Raw genomic sequence first — 19427 nt, 5'->3', positions numbered from 1 at the left:
CTGTAGCACTGAACCCTAATGGTAACCTCTCCTTTCTCTGAATCCTTGTTTGAAAATGAATTTGACAAAAACGTTAGGAAAATCGTAACAGATTTTAATCGTAAAATCATAACACGCGTCAGCGGTATCACTATGTTGGCCTTGTTTTGAACACCAACACATTAATACGTCTGGATCTTACCTTCTTAATTATGGAAGCAGCTTGAGACATACAGTCATATGAAACAGTTTGGGAACCCCTCTTAACTCTTTAGATTTTTGTTTATCATTGGCTGAGCTTTTATAGTAGCAACTTCCTTTTAATATCTGACATGCCTTATGGAAATAGTAGTATTTCAGCAGTGACATTAAGTTTATTGGATTAACAGAAAATATGCAATATGCACCATAACAAAATTAGACAGGTGCATAAATTTGGGCACCCCAACAGAGATATTACATCAATACTTAGTTGAGCCTCCTTTTGCTAATCTAACAGCCTCTAGACGCTGTCCTCCCATAGCCTTTGTGGAGTGTTTGGATTCTGGATGGAGGTATTGTTGACCATTCTTCATACAAAATCTCTCCAGTTCAGTTCAATTTGATGGCTGCCTGCTTCAAATCATCCCATAGATTTTCGATGATTTTCAAGTCAGGGGACTGTGACGGCCATTCCAGAACATTGTACTTCTCCCTCTGCATGAATGCCTTTGTAGATTTTGAACTGTGTTTTGGGTCATTGTCTTGTTGGAATATCCAACCCCTGCATAACTTCAACTTTGTGACTGATGCTTGAACATTATCCTGAAGAATATGTTGATATTGGGTTGAATTCATCCAACCCTCGACTTTAACAAGGGCCCCAGTCCCTGAACTAGACACACAGCCCCACAGCATGATGGCACCTCCACCAAATTTGACAGTAGGTAGCAGGTGTTTTTCTTGGAATGCGGTGTTCTTCTTCCACCATGCATAGCGCTTGTTGTTATGACCAAATACAGTGCATCCGGAAAGTATTCACAGCGCATCACTTTTTCCACATTTTGTTATGTTACAGCCTTATTCCAAAATGGATTCAATTCATTTTTTTCCTCAGAATTCTACACACAACACACCATAATGACAACGTGAAAAAAGTTTACTTGAGGTTTTTGCAAATTTATTAAGAACTAGCAAAATACCCGCGCTTCGCAGCGGAGAAGTAGTGTGTTAAAGAGGTTATGAAAAAGTAAAGGAAACATTTTAAAAATAACGTAACATGATTGTCAATGTAATTGTGTTGTCATTGTTATGAGTGTTGCTATCATATATATATACATATACACATATACACACACATATACACACATATACAGATATATTATATATACATATACACATATATTTTTTATATATATATTTTTTATATATATATATATATATGGTTGCAATAGTTTACTGTCAAATAAATGCAAAGAGTACACGACACGTGTTTCGCCCTCATTCTGGGCTCATCAGGTGTACACACTCCACTGCACTCCCTCTCGGGAATCGAACCTCGGACGTATATATACACATACATACATACATACATACATATACACACATAGATGCACTTACAATAACATAGAAATCAATATAAACAACATTAACATCATTATCATATGAGAATATGAAGTAATATATAAGAAGCACATTTCATATAAATATAAATTATTAAACAGTAAAATGTTCTTCTATAATTTGCTACCGTGGCTTTTCGTTGGTCTGTCCAGGATTTTAAATCACCTGTAGCTTGCAAACCGTTTCACCTATTGACTTGAAATCTGGTACACATATAATACGTCACGTCTGCTATCCGCTTTATGGGTGATGATTGTATTACTCTTTTTATGTTTATTTTATTTTAGAATCAACTCCTATCTGCGCACACCAGGGCGGCCATGGGCAGATGCGTATGGTGTATTCACTCCATGTTATCGTGCATTGCGCTGTCACTGGTATTTTGATAAAAGAATTTGAACAATATATAAGAAGCGTATAAAATATTAAACAGTAAAACATTAACATTTAAGAAGTAAAGTTACATTGAGTACTACTGCAGTGCCTTCGGGTATATCTCATTTTTTGTTTGCCCATTACATGCTTAAATGTATACATTTTTTGGTGTACCTACCCGAGAACACGCGACATATAACCGAGCGTGGGAGAAGCATGGATTTTAAACACGCGTTCAGTTCATCTGCTGGTCTCCCTCGTGGAATAACTGGTAATGTTTGACTAAAATGTACAGCGAGTAAAACGACATTACCTCCTTTTTTTTTCTTACGATCTCTGAGATCTTGCTTTTTTCGGTTCAAGGCTTCATAAGCTCTTTTATGTGCCATGGTGTACTTAATAAGTAGTAATTATCCGAAACCATCATCTTTGAATGTTGCAAGACTTTCGCCTTGTATGTAGATCGGGGTAATTACATTCATTGCATTCCTAGTCTGAATCACAATCTGATTGTATGGGTGGTTACCTGGCACTGTAGGGTTGCCACCCGTCCTTTAAAATACGGAATCGTGCCGCGTTTGAGAATGAAATTGCGCGTCCCGTTTTGAATCAATACTGGACGGGATTTATCCCGTATTTTTTTTATCATTTTTTTTTTAAAGCAGCGTGTCATGCAAATCATCCCACACGCATTTTATGAAGATGCCTCCTTTCCTACTTTTGATTGGGTAATACTTGATGTCATCGTTAGTTTGATTGGTCTTTTTAACTGTCCAGTGAGGAGGGCGTGTCTTTTAAGTACAGTCTGCAAAGTGTTGGCACTGAGATGTGGCGTCAGCGCCATAGTTGAAGCCCCTAACGTTGCGGTCAGCAAGTCGGCTAACATCCGCCATGTGCCGTCTTTCAGTTGCGAGAAGCAGATCATAGAATGGTTGAAACTGTTGCCCCTAACGTTGCGCCACGGCGTGTGGTTCGTTTATACCTCGTGTCTTCTCATTAAACTTTTATCTTGCGAATATGTTATTGCAATCCGCAGCGGGAGCGTTTCTATAAACTTAATTTAAACTTACGTTTTACACCGTGGTTTGTTTACCTTATGAACATGCTTGTATGCTTCACTCGCTCCGTTCTCAATTGTTTAATTAATTTTTTGCTGTTCGCTGTTTCCGGCTCTTCCTCCATTTCCCCTACTTCGTTCTTTTATCTCGCGAATATGTTATTGCAATCCTTAACGGGAGCGTTTCAATAAACTGATTGAAAATAGTTTTGCATTAACCTTTTTAGTAAAAGGCGAGCTTTTAAGCCTGAGAAATCACCCCGTAAATGCACACGTTTAATTGCACATGTGTTAATATGTATGCTTACACAGTATTAAAAGACAGTCAAAAATTAACGTCATTTACCTTCGTTCCCGCGTGTGACTCGTGCTGTAAATCTCTTCCTTGTTTTTAGTTCACGTGATTACGTAGGAGGCGTGATGACGCGATACGTGACTCCGCCTCCTCCATTACAGTGTATGGACAAAAAATATGTTCCAGTTATGACCATTACGCTTTGAATTTCGAAATGAAACCTGCCTAACTTTTGTAAGTAAGCTGTAAGGAATGAGCCTGCCAAATTTCAGCCTTCCACCTACACGGGAAGTTGGAGAATTAGTGATGAGTGAGTCAGTCAGTCAGTGAGTGAGTGAGTCAGTCAGTCAGTCAGTGAGGGCTTTGCCTTTTATTATTATAGATAAAAAAACTGAGAAATCACATGTCCATAAGTATTCACAGCCTTTGCTCAATACTTTGTTGATGCACCTTTGGCAGTAATTACAGCCTCAAGTCTTTTTGAATATGATGCCACAAGCTTGGCACACCTATCCTTGGCCAGTTTCACCCATTCCTCTTTGCAGCACCTCTCAAGCTCCATCAGGTTGGATGGGAAGCGTCCGTGCACAGACATTTTAAGATCTCTCCTGAGATGTTCAATCGGATTCAAGTCTGGGCTCTGGCTGGGCCACTCAAGGACATTCACAGAGTTGTCCTGAAGCCACTCCTTTGATATCTTGGCTGTGTGCTTAGGGTCGTTGTCCAGCTGAAAGATGAACCGTCGCCCCAGTCTGAGGTCAAGAGCGCTCTGGAGCAGGTTTTCATCCAGGATGTCTCTGTACATTGCTACAGTCATCTTTCCCTTTATCCTGACTAGTCTCCCAGTCCGTGCTGCTGAAAAACATCCCCACAGCATGATGCTGCCACCACTATGCTTCACTGTAGGGATGGTATTGGCCTGGTGATGAGCGGTGCCAGGTTTCCTCCAAACGTGACGCCCGGCATTCACACCAAAGAGTTCAATCTTTGTCTCATCAGACCAGAGAATTTTCTTTCTCATGGTCTGAGAGTCCTTCAGGTGACTTTTGGCAAACTCCAGGCGGGCTGCCATGTGCCTTTTACTAAGGAGTGGCTTCCGTCTGGCCACTCTATCATACAGACCTGATTGGTGGATTGCTGCAGAGATGGTTGTCCTTCTGGAAGGTTCTCCTCTCTCCACAGAGGACCTCTGGAGCTCTAACAGAGTGACCATTGGTTTCTTGGTCACCTCCCTGACTAAGGCCCTTCTCCCTCGATCGCTCAGTTTAGATGGCTGGCCATCCTGGTGGTTTCAAACTTCTTCCACTTACTGATGGTGGAGGCCACTGTGCTCATTGGGACCTTCAAAGCAGCAGAAATTTTTCTGTAACCTTCCCCAGATTTGTGCCTCTAGACAATCCTGTCTCGGAGGTCTACAGACAATTCCTTTGACTTCATGCTTGGTTTGTGCTCAGACATGCTGCTCCTGTATTTTTCTTGGCCTGCCAGACCTGCTGAGTTTAACAGCAACTGTGCCTGTGGCCTTCCATTTCCTGATTCCATTCTTTACAGTTGAAACTGACAGTTTAAACCTCTGAGATGGCTTCTTGTAGCCTTCCCCTAAACCAGGAGACTGAACAATCTTTGTTTTCAGATCTTTTGAGAGTTGCTTTGAGGATTCCATGCTGTCACACTTCAGAGGAGAGTCAAAGGGAAGCACAACTTGTAACTGACCACCTTAAATACCTTTATATCTCATGATTGGACACACCTGTCTATGAAGTCCAAGGCTTAACGAGCTCATCCAACCAATTTGGTGTTGCAAGTAATCAGCATTGAGCAGTGACAGGCATTCAAATCAGCACAATTACAAGGGGACCCACATTTGTGCACAGCCGGTTTTTCACATTTGATTTAATTCCATACAATTAAATACTGCGTCGCTAAAAATCTTTGTTCGGAAAACACCCCCAGTACTCAGATGTTCCTAGGAAATGAAAGACATACCACTGTTATCTTTTTTGTTGAAAGGAGAGTCAATTATTATGCAGGCTGAGAGGGATTCCCAAACTTTTTCATATGACTGTATAGTCTGAAGTCCTTCTCCTTTTTAGCTTCTGACGTGTGGCATGATGTTTAAATAATGCTACTTACGTTGTTTACCATAAGCGTGGGCACGTCTTGAAGTGATCGGGTGAAAAATGCCACAACTAATGTGCATACAGTCAATTGCCATCACCAAAGCACCTTAAACTGTCTTCTATGGGCTCGCTGAATGGCTTGGTCATAGGATTAGAAACAGTGACGGCCACCTTCCTTTCTTTTTATTAGTCGATACTTTCATCCATCTTGAATTTCAATGCAGAAATATGAAGAAGGCCACACAAACAAACTGAAATTGGCTGGGGAGTGTTTTAATTTCCACACAACTCTGATTCAAGCATTGAAATGCAGATCACATTTAACTCACATATATCTGAATCGGATTTAATACCATATATAAAATTGGTCTACATCCGATCTGAAAGTTGTGATTCCATGTGAGGTTTTGCCGTTCACACTTCTCAAACAGATTGGATGTGTGTCACACGTTAGCCTAAAAAAACAGAATTGAGCTGCAGTGTAAACGTAGCCTACGTCATCTGCAAATTTTACAACATTATACAAGAATCAATGTCCTTGATATCAATTCGAAAGATGAACCATCCCAGGACAGACCCCAAGGCACGCCGGCCACTCATGATTCCTCTCATTTCTACTTTTTTGTTTTAATGCCAATAAACCAGCTCAAGGTCCTGTTGTAATGGCCGACTCACTCTCCAAAACCAGCAGCTACACCACTAAGCCTGTGGCCTGACAAGTTGAGGATGTTACACCCGACAAGCCGCACTTCTTCCAAATAAACCTCCCCCAATAGACGATCAAAAATAAGCCAAAAAAACAAAGAGTATGTAAAATAATAAAGTGAGCATCGATATATATAAAATTCTTTTCGCGTTTGAAACGGAAATTACGTATGACCACGCGATATGGAAATTACGTATGAAAAGGAAATTACGTATGACAACGCGATATGGAAATTACATATGAAACGGAAATTACGTATGACCACGTGATATGGAAATTACGTATGAAAAGGAAATTACGTATGACAACGCGATATGGAAATTACATATGAAACGGAAATTATGTATGACCACGTGATATGGAAATTACGTATGACCACAGAACATATTATAATACAGGAACTAATCACTTCGTTTGTGGACACCATGAGCCGTCCGCCGCCAGGCGCGTTCTCACAGAGAGGTTTTATTTATTTGTCCACGTGACTATCACGGAAACTACCACATTGTAACTTTTTTTTAGTTGACAGTACTTGATAGTAGAAGAGATGAGGAAAACAGCTTTGCGTCTTTCTACTTTTTAACTGCGCTGAGCTGTAAACAATGTGAAGACGAGACCGCCTTCAGCGGCGAGGGGTCGTGAGAACAAAGTGGACGCTGGGAGGCGCGGAATGTCGGGCTGCTCCACCAGGTCAAGAGCTTCATAGTTTCGGGCAACGTCCTCTCTTCTCGCACTGTTTGTGACACTTCAAGTGCCCCGTTGGCTCCTGGGAGAGTGGAAATCTTTGTGAATGAGTGTAATCGGCACCATCGAAGCAGGACTCTGTTTGTAAATTGCCCTACATGACTACTTACTGTCCCTTAAGGTACAATACAATACAGTTTATTTTTGTATAGCCCAAAATCACAGAAAGTGCCGCAATGGGCTTTAACAGGTGCTGCCTCTTGACAGCCCCCCAGCCTTGACTCTCTAAGAAGACAAGGAAAAACTCCCAAAAAAAACCTTGTAGGGAAAAATGGAAAAAAAATGGGAAAGGCAGTTCAAAGAGAGACCCCTTTCCAGGTAGGTTGGGCGTGCAGTGGGTGTCAAAAGAAGGGGGTCGATACAATACAATACACAGAAAAGAACAAATCCTCAATACAGTATAAAATAAAACATTTTTTAGAAGTTAAAAAATAAAATAAAAATTTTAGAAGTACGGAGCAGAATTTAACAGAAGATGATATCACATAATAAGATTTGGATATTTTTAGAGTCCTGGAGACCTCATCCATCAAGCTGCCTCCCCCATTTGGCCATTCCATGGCTGAAACACTACTGGGCCAGCCAATCCGATGAAAGGACCCCTCTTTCCCATGATTCCTGCAATCCACCATCAGGGATGACTTTACCTTAGGCAGGCAAAACAACTTGGCAGGTGGGCCGTGGCACCAAGTGCCACATTTGAGTACCGAGAAGAGAAACAGAAAAGGTGAGGGTTAGTATCCAATTATAACTATCATGTTCGGGTGAGTTCGGGTCACTAAAACCCAGCAACATTCAAGGTTGCTTTTGTGATGAATTATTTTAACAACTAAATCACAGGCACGTAGTGCAAGGTTGTCAGGTAGAAATTTGGACGATCACATAGAAAATGTAATTTCTATACCACAGCGGTCGTGTACCGCCTTTCACAAGGGATCTGCTACTTACCTGTTGTGTTATAGCGCCTTTAAAATGTAGTTTACCCGAAACCACTCCAGTGGTGCTCAATATATCTTTACTTCTTAAATGTTAATGTTTTACTGTTTAATAACTTATAGACTACATTTTATTTTTTTCCCCTTACACTCACCACTGGGTAATCAGCTAGTATATTCATAAAAAAAGAAATGAACAACTTCCAAACAATATATATATCATACCCTAACCAACCCCAACATAACATTCAACCCCAACAGTGTCCAGTGGAAAGTAATAATAATATTATTATTATTAATAATAATAATAATAATGCATTTTATTTATAGGGCACTTTACATTAGCAGTAAATCTCAAAGTGCAACATAAAAGGTTTAAACAAAGGCAAAGCAAGATAAAAACAGAGATAATAATAATAATAATAATAATAATAATAATAATAATAATTAAAAAAAGAAAAAGTGCAGCACAAAGTTAATAGACAACACAAACCCTCCCTTGACTCCACACTGAACACAAACTCAATAAGACACGCAGAAAGTACAAAACGCACGTAAAAGTCCAGAAGATTTTACAGATAATGGATAATGTTTGTGAACCTGGTTCAGCTGGAAAAATAGTCCTATTGAAAGTACACGGATGATAATGATGGCTTGCTCCTCTCCCCAAACAAGAAACAATCTCACCGTGTTTATCCTCGGTATGTGGCGTGATCCAGAACCCCGGGGTTTTGGCGTGGAATTACTTTCATTCAAGCTTTTTAGCTGCCTCCCACGCGCACGTGTGTCACAATGTCTGCAATACAATCAACTGGTGTTGCAATTGTGCCTTGTGCACCGAATAATAGAAACCTCCTTTGACAGAAGAACAGGATTGAAACATGAATAGATGAGAGGGTTATTGTACAGTGGCCCTTTTTTTGTTTTGCCCTTTGGGGCCTCCGTAATATTGTCCTTTTAACACATTTCCATCCATCCATCCATTTTCCAACCCACTATATCCTAACTACAGGGTCACGGGGGTCTGCTGGAGCCAATCCCAGCCAACACAGGGCACAAGGCAGGGAACAAACCCTGGGCAGGGCGCCAGCCCACTGCAGGGCACACACACTCACACACCAAGCACACACTGGGGACAATTTAGAGCCACCAATCCACCTAACCTTCATGTCTTTGGAATGTGGGAGGAAACCCACGCAGACACGGGGAGAACATGCAAACTCCACACAGGGAGGACCCAGGAAGTGAACCCGGGTCTCCTAACTGCGAGGCAGCAGCGCTACCACGGCGCCACCGTGCCACCCTTTAATACATTTTAGATGTTATTATCATTAAATCTTATATTTACTTCCTAAAAATAATACACATACATCATACATGCTCTGGCCTTTATGTCAGTTCTTTTAATAGTAAGCTCCGATACTTGTGTGCAGTATCACAAAGGTTGAAATGTCTCCCTCAGATGACATCAAATTCCCTTCATGCTCGAGTAAGTTTTATAATTACAGATTATATTTGACATGAACGATTAAATACTGTTTTTAAATAATCCTTGAAGTCGAGAGTTTTGACATTCGTCAGCTGCTGTGACAACATAAAACCTCAAATGACGAGAATGCTTTGTTTTCTTAGCCCTTTCAGGATTATCTCCGAGACACTGCTGCTCATGAAACGACTGCTAACATTCTGCAATAAACGTCCTGGTGCAACCCTCGTGTAACAATTGAGTTTGCACTGAAACAAGACTATTCTGAAGAAGCAACATGGTCCTTTAAGCTTCATTAAAGTTCAACCCCTTTACTATCAAGTCAAGTCAAGTTGGGAGCATGCACTGGTACAGTGTGTTGCCGCACCCACTACACAACGAAACAACTCGGGATCCCGGTTTGCAACCCCCCAGGCAGACACACACTCCAGTCCCGCCCTCCAGAAATGACTCTATATCTGCTGCAGTCAGGTGTTACGTGGGCGACCCCTTGGCCTGGTCCACCCACTCGGGTCCCCAACAATGAGGATCTTACGAGCTGGATCACCCTGCGCCACATGGCCGTAGTGCCGTAACTGACACTCCCTCACAATGCAGGCAATGTGCCTCATTCGGGACTCCATGAGCAACACAAAGTCAACCAACGGTACTCAAGGATTTTCCGGAGAGACACAGTACCAAAGGAGTCCAGTCTTCGTCTCAGGTCACTGGATAGCGTCCATGTCTCGCAACTATATAGCAAGGCAGGAAGCACCAGGACTCTAAAGACTTGGACCTTCGTCCTTTTGTATAGATATCAGGAGCGCCACACACCCCTTTCCAGTGACCTCATGACCCCCCCATGCTCTCCCAAACCGTCTACTGACTTCATAGGAAGAGTCACCAGAGGCATGAATGTCACTGCCAAGGTAAGTAAACCTCTCGACGAGGTCGACACTCTCTCTGCAGACAGACACACTGCTGATGGCTGTGCCCAAGAGGTCTTTAAAGGCCTGGCTCTTGGTTTTTATCAGGACACTTGCAAGTCCAGACACTCAGACTCCTCACTCAGTCTCTTGAGCGCCCCGATCAGACCCTCCTGCGAAGATCACAGCATCGTCAGCAAAGTCAAGATCCGTGAACCTTTCTTCACCAACAGATGCCCCACAGCCGCTGGACCCCACGACCTTGCCCAACACCCAGGCCATACAAGCATTAAACAGAGTAGGAGCAGAACACACCCCTGACGAACCCCAGAATCCACTCTGCACAGCACTCACAGTACCAGTGTACAGGCCGGCCATGATATCCAGCAACCTCGAGGGGATCCCGCGAATCCTCAGGATGTCCCACAGGGCAGCTTGATCAACTGAGTTGAACACTTTGTGAAAATCGACAAAGGCTGCAAAGAAACTCTTCCAATATTCGTGTTTGCACTCCATGAGAACCCTCAGTGCCAGGATGCGGTCGATGGTAGACTTCTTAAGCGTAAAACCAGACTGTTCCGGTCGCTGGTAGGTGAGCAACTGATCATGGAACCTATTGAGGACGACACTAGCAAGGACCTTACCCGGCACTGAGAGCAGTGTTATCCCCCTATAGTTGCTGCAATCCAGGCGATCACCCTTCCCTTTCCAGATAGGGACAACAAGTCCCGTTTTCCAGTCAGTTGAGATGATGCCAGTCTCCCAAATGGAAGCAAAGATTGCTTGCAATGCCAGGAGGGCAGCCTTACCACCAGCCTGGAGAAGTTCACCCTAGATACCACAGATCCCTGTAGCCTTTCCTCCCCTCAGCTGGTTCACCACCTGTGCAATCTCAGTGAGATTGGGTGGTTCACAGCTAATTGCAGAATCACCCTCAAGAACAGTGGACCAAGAGATATCCAACGTTCTAGCCGAAGGATCAGCTTTGAACAACTGCTCAAAGTAGCCAGCCCAGCGGGTCACAAGTGCAGTGTCATCCGTAAGGACCGTTCCATCAGCTGCCCTGACTGCGACTCTCCGAGGAACAGATTCAGATGTGCGTAATGCTTCAATTCCTCTGTAAGCAGGACGTGGGTCGCTAGACCACAGATGGTGTGTCACTTGCTCACAGATTCCTCTAACAAACGCCTCTTTATCTGCCCTCAGAGCCCTCACAGCAGTCCTTCTCAGTTCCTGGTACAGACCAGAGTTGCCATTGAGCCGTGCGCTGCGACTCCTCTAAATGATATCAGGGTGCCCTGCGAGATGAAACACCTCCTTCTGGGAACACCGGCAACACCAACACAACCCTCAGCAACCTTCAAGGTCTTGTCACGGAAGGTCTCCCACATCACATTAGGATCGGCAGTCGTACCCAAATCTGAAAGTTCCTCACACAAACTGCATGCAAACTCGTTAGAAATAGTCTGGTCTTGGAGTCTGGCCAAGTCCAGGCTCATTTTCCTAATAGGTGGTAACCTACTGGACCTAAACTGGATCCTAAGAGTAGCAACAACAAGTCTGTGGTCAGAATTCACAAACTGGGCACTTCTGTAGACCCTGCAGTTTTGCAAGAGCCTCCAGAGTCTGCCCATGAGGATGTGATCGATACTCCTTCACCGCACCACCAGTTTTGGAGTACCAAGTCCAACAATGCGGTTCAGGGCGCTGGAACCAGGATCCATCGATTCGCAGCCCCTGACCTTTTTTCATAGGCTCTGGTAATTCTAGTGTTAAAAATATAAAAACCTGTATTTACCTTAAAAAGTGATAAGATCTTTCTTACTTCAATTGTAGCTCCAATAGCTTTCCTCTAATTCTTATTTTCCTCACTACACTTTTTAGGATCCATGGCGAATACACTAAGTTGTTATTATATAAAAAAAATAACACAAAACAAGCACAAAAGCATAAAATTAGCAACGAAAATAGCAGTGAAAATCACATGAGATGCTTTCACTACAGCTTCGGACAACGAACTGAGCGATAAAGCGTATGGCTGGCCCGAGCGCTGGGGAAACGTACATACAAATACACACGAAAAACGTGCTGGGCTTTTGGATTCCAAAGCAGCGTTCGGATTCTGGGGCAAAATTTGCTTGAATTTTTCGTTTGGATTCCAAGCTGTTCGAGTTCTGGGGCATTCAGGTTCCAGGGGCAATACTGTATTTTAAACCCTCAAAAGTATTGATAAAGCAGATCCAGCAGAATTCTTTCAGCTTAATGGTGAATCACATACTCGAGGACATCAATGGAAATTAAGGGGACATGCATTTAAGACTGAAGCCAGGAAGCACTTCTTTACACAAAGAGTTGTGGGACTCTGACACAAACTACAAAGACATGGAGTTGAAGCAGAAACCTTGACGACCTTTCAAGAGGAATCTGAATGAGATATCGGGACAGCTCAGCTGTTAGTTAAGCAAACAGGCTTGATGGACTGAATGGTCTTCTCTCGTTGGTCACATTTCTTAAGTTCTGTTCCAACATGCCTGTGCCCCTGTCCACAAAGCCGGGCCCATTAAGACATGGAGGACCTAGAATGACCTCAACCTAATTGAACACCTTTGGGATGAACTGGAATGCAGGTTGAGAGCCAGGTCTTCATGTCCATTGACAGCACTTGACCTCACAAATGATCATTTGGCTGCTTGGGCACAAATTCCTACAGACACACTCCAACATATCATGGAAAGAAGAGCGAAGGCTGTTATACCCACATAGGGGAGCCAAGGCCAGATTAATGACATGGCTTTGGAATGGGATGTCCATTAAGCTCATATAGGTGGGATGGTCAGCTGTCCACAAACGTTGATAAGGTGTATCTGGTTATGAACTCTTGCTTGACTTTTTTTGACTTTGATATTAGGAACCTGTTTGTTTAATACCCATGATATTAGGCTTTCTGGTTATGTAAAATGTTATGTTATATCACAAAAACTGTTGAAGATAAGTCAAGGGATGTTCTGCTCAAACAATATAACGCTCTTGAGACACAACATCTGGAGGTTTGTGTGCAGTTCTGGTCACCATATTACAAGAAAGACAGCAGCACTTGAAGCTGTGCTGAGGAGAACAACCAAGTGCATCCTGGGTATTAAGAACATGTTCTAATCTGACAAACTCAGGGAATTAAACCAGTTTAGTCTCAACAGAGGATACTACATGGAGACCCAAACTAGTGTGAGAAAAGACGCAAAACAATGTGAAAGAGTCGGGGATCCACCCCATATACTTGAAAAGTGCTGGTCATGCAAAACGTCTTTACAGACAGGAGTCCAAAACAGAACTGAAGAGTTTGACAAAATGGCTGACATACTGTATGTAATCACAAAACAGGAACTGATGTAGTGTTGGAGTGGCATCCTGGGACCGGATATGCCATCATGGTTCTTGGGACTGACACAGGAACTATTGCTAGGTTGTCTTCTGGGAATTGGAATTGATGTTAGGTTGAGGGTTCCTCGGTTGTTCTGTAGAAGGAGAGGAGAAAGAGTTAGAGGACAGCGCCAACCCCAGGTCCGGAGGAAACATGCACTTATAAACTGTCTCTTAATCACACATGTGTGACACCAGGTATTTAAATCCTTAAAGGTATTGATAAAGGAGATCCAGAAACATTCTATTAGTTTAAAAGTGGAAATTAAGGGGACGTGCATTTAAGACTGAAGCCAGGAAGCACTTCTTTACACAAAGAGTTGTGGGACTCTGGAACAAACTACCGAGACATGGAGTTGAAGCAGAAACTTTGACAACCTTCATGAAGAATCTGGATGAGATATCAGGACAGCTTAGCTATAGCTGACTTCACGGAGTCAATGGAGGCTCTGATCGGGGCTCTCGAGAGACTGAGCGAGGAGTCTGAGTGTCTGGACTTGTGAGTGTCCTGCATAAAAACCGAGATCCAGGCCTTTATTGACCTCTTAGGCACAGCCATCAGCAGTATGTCTGTCTGCGGAGAGAGTGTCGACCTTGTCGGGAAGTTTACTTACCGCGACAGCAATATTCATGTCTCTGATGTCTCTTCTTATGAAGTCAGTAGACGGACTGGGAGAGCATGGGGGGTCATGAGGTTGTTTTGAAGGAGTGTGTGGCTCTTCTAATATCTATGCAAAAGGACGAAGGTCCAAGTCTTTAGAGTCCTGGTTCTCCCTGTTTGTGAGATACGGATGTTATCCAGCTAGGAAGACTGGACTCCTTCAGTACTGTGTCTCTTCAGAGAATCCTTGGGTACCACTGGTTTGACTTTGTGTTGCTCATGGAGTCCCTGCATTGTGAGGGAGCATCATTTACGGCACTACAGCTATGTGGCGCAATTCCCTGAGGATGATCCAGCTCACAGGATCCTCATTGTTGAGGACCCGAGTGGCTGGACCAGGCCAAGGGGACACCCACATAACACCTGGTTGTGGCAGACTGCATGTCTGCCTGGGGGATTACCAACCAGGATCCCGAGGTGTTTCGTTGTGTGGTGGGTGTGGCAATGCGCTGTACCTGTGCATGCTCCTCAACTTAGCTATTCGCTAAACAAATGGTTGGTCTCCTCTGGTTTGTCAAATTTCTTATGTTACTTATGTTCTTATGTATGATTCTTTTGTCAGATATCCAGTAGACGTAACCATTCCAGTAGAGTCAGTGCTACATCAGCATGGTGTAATAACTGGGGATCATGACATGTGTAAGGCCCTCGTCATTCATCATGTGGTCCTGCCAGCTGATGTGGAGAATGCGCCCGAGGTTACGCATATGAAGGGCATTTAACCGTCTTTCTTGTCTGGAGTTGATCGTCCAGGATTCACTGCCATAGACAGACAACGTGGTGTGGAGAGTCAGTTTCATGTTAAAGTTTAAAGGTTAAATATTAATAATAACAACAATAACAGTGACCAGAGACTGAATGCCTGACCATTGTAGGGTCCTCTCGTGCCTACATTCACACTTGCACCCACACCAAGCCAGTTTCACATGCACACAATCTGCCCATTGTAATCTGCTCCTCTACACCACACTTATTATTTATTTTAGATTTTCTCAGACTGTAAGGCCTGTGTCCCAACTTGCTTGCAGCTTTTATCTAACGTTAATTCTCTGTAGTATTCAAGATGTCATTTCTAATTACTTTAATTATTTATTTAATTTATACTTTTAGATATGACGCACAGTATTACACAGTGAATCTCCTTGGCCTAATGCCCATGGTTTAAAATTGGCATGGCTCCCTTGTGACTTAGCACTTTGATTTTTAAGGTCTATCCATTCATTTTCTGTATCCTTCTAACAGAGTTTTAGTGCCAGAATTGGGCCAAAGCTCACCAGGCAGGTACCAGTCTATCGCAGAGCACACCCAGGGGGGGATAGTATGATTGACAGGAGATCTCAAAAATATTATAACATAATTTTAGCAGTTTCTATTATTCAGTTATTGCAATAACATTAAAACAGTCTCTTATATAAATTTCACTTCTGGTTCGTCCTGCTTCCACTTCAAAGCCAGTCCCGCCCACACACAGTTGACACGGCATTTCTCAATTCCTATTCGTCCTCTTCCAAACCCTTCCCGATGCTGCCTGCGGCTCCTGCATCTTTACAACAGCTTCTTACACAGCAAGCATCAGAAGCTAAACATTATCGTGAACATATTAGAGAATACAACTCTTCTCTAGCGTTTGCTTCCATGGGTGCACAGATAACTCAACCTCCTGGTCACAGACATACTGCTTTAAAATACACAAGCAATTTTATCACCAAATCTCTCCACTAACACTTCTACCTCTCCAGGATATGGACAGTTGTATGTTTTTGACACAGCGCAAGCTACTGAAGTACGCTTACAAAATAAAGCAAACTCTGCATGCAGCGAAAATTTACTTCTCCAGCTAAATTCCATTATCAGAACCATCAACCCCTTCGCTAAATCATACAAACCCATGCATGAAATCTCTCAGTCCAATCCAACAGCATCTGTACAAATGGTTTTCAAGAAAAACTCTAGGCAGGATTTATGACGATACAATGCCCCGACATGTCACACCGATGTTGCAGTGATTTTCATCGGAGAAGATGGCAAACCGCCTGCCGAAAGGGACATTTCCATTTATCCCATAGGCAACTCCTGTAAACAGATTTCCACGCTCAATATGAATTGCGATCCTATGGTTTACCCTCTTTTATTCCCTTACGGAGACATTGCCTGGAACAAAGATTTACAACATGTTCCCGATAAAAGAACCGCCAAGCAAATAAGGCTTACTCAATGCCAATTTTATGCGTACAGATTAGCAATGAGGAATACACTTATAATTTTGCACACCAGCGAACTATTCCAACAGTACAACGTAGATGCGTATGTTAAAACAGAGGGCGCACGTCTCAACTATCTCAGATTACATCAACAAGATCTGCACGTGGAACAATACAAAGGACTATCAGACGCACTGCAAGCAAACGCTGAAAGTAGCAACATATGTGTAGGCAAAATGATCATATGACCGTCCACATTTCCAGGAAGTCCAAGATACATGTAACAAAACTATCAGGACGCAAATTCGGAAAGCCTGATTTATTTATCTCTTTTACAATCCTGCTTGGCCGGAAATTGTACATGCACTGTCGGATACCCAAAGACCACAGCACAGACCTGATACCAGTCTTCAGCCACGGTCAGTTGTATGTGGCTTTTTCTAGGGTTAGATCTTTCAACTCATTATCTGTCTTCTCTACCAAAACAACTATGCACAACTGCGCCTTTCAAGAAGTATTTATTTCTTCTTGATTTCTGAATTCCTTTCTCACCGTTTTCCATTCCTGTTCTTACACTGCCGTATGCTACGGCAGGCATTGGCTAGCTTACTTATAATTTAGAAACTTCATGGTAGCAATCCAGTCAGCCTCCACATTGTGTGGTCCCCCTGTTTTAGCCAGAATGGTTCATCCTGGTCCCCATCAACGTGAATCGCGCTGCAGTAATCTACACACTTTCTAGACAATTTTTCAGTTTTGCTTACATTGAAATGTCAAAAACCAAATGCTGGGTTCCAGAAAAGAAAGGCAAGAAAAACTTGAACAAGAAAAGAGAGGACGACAGTCGGTCACTCCATTTTTCCCAAAGAAAGGTCAGTTTTTTTACCATTCGCCCATTTTCCATTTATGGCTTCAAATGGATCGCTCAATCTAACCCAAAACATCTAATTAGACGCCAGTTTAAATAAACCATGCAGACATAAGCTTATTACTAAGCAATCCACAAAGAATTTGCTGTACCACGTGAAACAGAAAACAACACATTTCTGCTGTTAATGATTTTAATTGTAGACAGCTTTTTAACATTTGTTAATTTAGTACTTTCCTGTAAAACTGTCATTTAACCAAATTTTGAGTTGCTGTGAAAATGTTGGCTAAATAAAACTTATAATGGACTAAACATTAACAGATCATCACAACGCAACATTTAATATATTTAGTTACTTAATTTGTGAGACACAAATACAGGCATCATCATATTCATTTGAGTTACAGTGCCTCAGTTATATAAAGAGATCATCTCCTGGACTCAAGGAACTAAAAGCTACTTACCTAAAGAATAAAATAAAATAAAGACTGCATTTAATTTAGCTTATTTAAGCAATCCTGGGCAATTTCGTCTGGGCATCACAGGCAGTAATGCATACAGTATATGCGTTGTCACACATGTGCACGTTGGGGACAGCTTAAAGCTCTCTTCCTCCCTCTGAAGACTGGATGGATGGCTTTACCACCCTTGACATCACTTCCAGTATCCGTCCACCTGACCCCACCTCATCCTTATCACTGGAAGTTCCGCCATGTTGAGTTAGTCACTTTTGAGAGTCGCATCTGTGAAGACGTTTAAAACTTGTGTTTTGTTTCCAGTTATACAGGGTTTGCCTATACAGGCACCCCAACTTTTCATGACTGTCTGTGCTTTCTTTTTTGAACACGTCACTTACACACACAGAGAAAAGTGTTTTTGCGTATATCATTGTCACAAGTGCTTCATGCTTCCCAGTCATGCCATAGAAAACCAAAAATATTAATAATCAGTGATGGCAAACAGGAATTTGAAATTCTCCAAAACCTTTCCAATACTTTAGTTTCAACACACTCCTCTAAAGTTCTTATCAAAAGGGACAAGTCATGTGACTATGCTGGGGGCTTCGTTACGTCACCACCTGTATCAAAACGTTGCCCGACTAGTTCTGCTTGCAGTCCGGCTGGATTTCTTTCTGTAGGCAATTTTTATCATTAAAGTTAATATGGATGTTAATGTCCCTAACATTATTATGTGTTTAGTAGATAAATCTGCTTATGTTCCCAAGGCCGTATCATCTATTAGGTTCATTATTATATCTTTGTAGCCAATTAACAGGGACACCAGGTGACAAGAAACCAGCTCCACTCGTGCAAACATTTCAACGCCATCTCAGAATTGTGTATGAAATATCCATCCATCCATCCATTGTCTCCCGCTTATCCGAGGTCGAGTCGCGGGGGCAGCAGCTTGAGCAGAGATGCCCAGACTTCCCTCTCCCCGGCCACTTCTTCTAGCTCTTCCGGGAGAATCCCAAGGCGTTCCCAGGCCAGTCGAGAGACATAGTCCCTCCAGCGTGTCCTGGGTCTTCCCCGGGGCCTCCTCCCGGTTGGACGTGCCCGGAACACCTCACCAGGGAGGCGTCCAGGAGGCATCCTGATCAGATGCCCGAGCCACCTCATCTGACTCCTCTCGATGCGGAGGAGCAGCGGCTCTACTCTGAGCCCCTCCCGGATGACTGAGCTTCTCACCCTATCTTTAAGGGAAAGCCCAGACACCCTGCGGAGGAAACTCATTTCAGCCGCTTGTATTCGCGATCTCGTTCTTTCGGTCACTACCCATAGCTCATGACCATAGGTGAGGGTAGGAACATAGATCGACTGGTAAATTGAGAGCTTCGCCTTGCGGCTCAGCTCCTTTTTCACCACGACAGACCGATGCAGAGCCAGCATTACTGCGGATGCCGCACCGATCCGCCTGTCGATCTCACGCTCCATTCTTCCCTCACTCGTGAACAAGACCCCAAGATACTTGAACTCCTCCACTTGGGGCAGGATTTTGCTACCAACCATGAGAGGGCACTCAACCCTTTTCCGGCTGAGGACCATGGTCTCGGATTTGGAGGTGCTGATTCTCATC

Source organism: Erpetoichthys calabaricus, chromosome 7 (genome assembly GCF_900747795.2).
Source record: "Erpetoichthys calabaricus chromosome 7, fErpCal1.3, whole genome shotgun sequence".
In the NCBI taxonomy this organism is placed as follows: domain Eukaryota; kingdom Metazoa; phylum Chordata; class Cladistia; order Polypteriformes; family Polypteridae; genus Erpetoichthys; species Erpetoichthys calabaricus.
Note: the sequence above shows the minus strand (reverse complement) of the source record.